The sequence below is a fragment of the Pteronotus mesoamericanus genome, unplaced genomic scaffold, assembly GCF_021234165.1.
Source record: "Pteronotus mesoamericanus isolate MK-2021 breed Mesoamerican mustached bat unplaced genomic scaffold, CSHL_Meso_final contig_46, whole genome shotgun sequence".
Classification (NCBI taxonomy): domain Eukaryota; kingdom Metazoa; phylum Chordata; class Mammalia; order Chiroptera; family Mormoopidae; genus Pteronotus; species Pteronotus mesoamericanus.
The window spans coordinates 3,048,297-3,049,545 of NW_026555170.1; the positions used below are offsets into that span (position 1 = coordinate 3,048,297).

General features: G+C 35.2%; 1 non-coding gene across 1 annotated transcript; it reads left to right on the forward strand.

Moving 5' to 3' along the window:
* Positions 1-494: 494 nt before the first annotated feature.
* On the forward strand, positions 495-624 carry LOC129074209 (small nucleolar RNA SNORA3/SNORA45 family). Its single transcript, XR_008529518.1, has one exon. It is a non-coding gene; the product is annotated as a small nucleolar RNA SNORA3/SNORA45 family (small nucleolar RNA).
* Positions 625-1,249: the final 625 nt, after the last annotated feature.

Genomic DNA, 1,249 nt, shown 5'->3' on the forward strand with positions numbered 1-1,249 from the left:
GGAAAAAGATTTTTTTCTTCTCTCATAGCAGCCTCAGCCATTTTGTCCGAACATGACAGGTGTCAAATGGGTTATCCTAAATTGTAAGTAACAATTTACTTACAATTTACCATTGGACCAGACATAGGAGGTGAACAAAAAAGAACAGATACCATTATAAGATTGAGTATAGCAAAATATAATTTGATTTGAACATTGTATGACAGATTGCATAAGTTAAGAAGGTTATCTCTAGGGTTTCCAGACTTAGTAAATGAACATATAGGATACCCAATTAAGTTTGAATTTCAGTAAACAACACGTTTTTTAGTATATGTATGTTCCCTAGCATATGCATTTCTCAAATGGCATTGCCAGAGTAGATTGCCTGTTAGAGGAATCCTGTATTGGATGAAAAAAAAAGAAAATACTTTTGAATGAGTATGGCCCAGATGTTGTATGGGATATACTTATACAAAAAAAATTATTCACTGTTAACCTCAAATTCAAATCTACCCGAGACTAGAGTCACACCCTGACAGCTGTTGTCCTGCTGTGCTACAGCTCTCGGAGACAATCTGCTGGTCTTGATTCACCGACAAGGGCAGTCAGTGCCCCCGGTTAGTGCCCAGATCAGAAACATGGCCCCAAAAAAAGGAACAAAAACAAAAAAAAACAACCCCCCCCCAAATCTAATTATGTGATCTTTATTTTGACTGGCACCTCTAGTTATGCTATTTTATCCACTTAAAGAAAATTTATTGAAACACAAATCATGTTTTAATTCAACAGGAAGACTAGTCTTTTAAGGTTGGATAGGAATCTGGGATTCTTTTGCCTAACATGTTTATTTTTAGATGACAGTGGGAGGTGCCTTGTTCTGGGTCACAGAGCAAGTTAGTCTCAGAACTAAGCTTAAGCCCTGGGCTCTCTGACTCACAGTTCAGAGCTCTCTCTATTTCATTACTCAGTCCCCTTCCAAAAAAGACCCATTTCTGATACCCATGTTTTAGCACTATTCTTTTAAGTTTCATTCTTCTTTCTATCCCTTTTCTTATCAAATAGATCTTCATCATTAAATGGCTTTTTTTAAGTCTTTGTTGACAGACAATCTGAGTAGTTAGTAAGTAGATTACAAAATGATAAACCCCTCTGCTTGGGTCCTTATATCTATATTTCTATTTCAAGATTAAAATAGTTATTGCATAAAATTCAGAAAGTATTAAAAAGAACAAAGAAGAAAATTAAAATTACCCATAGTTTTCCAAAG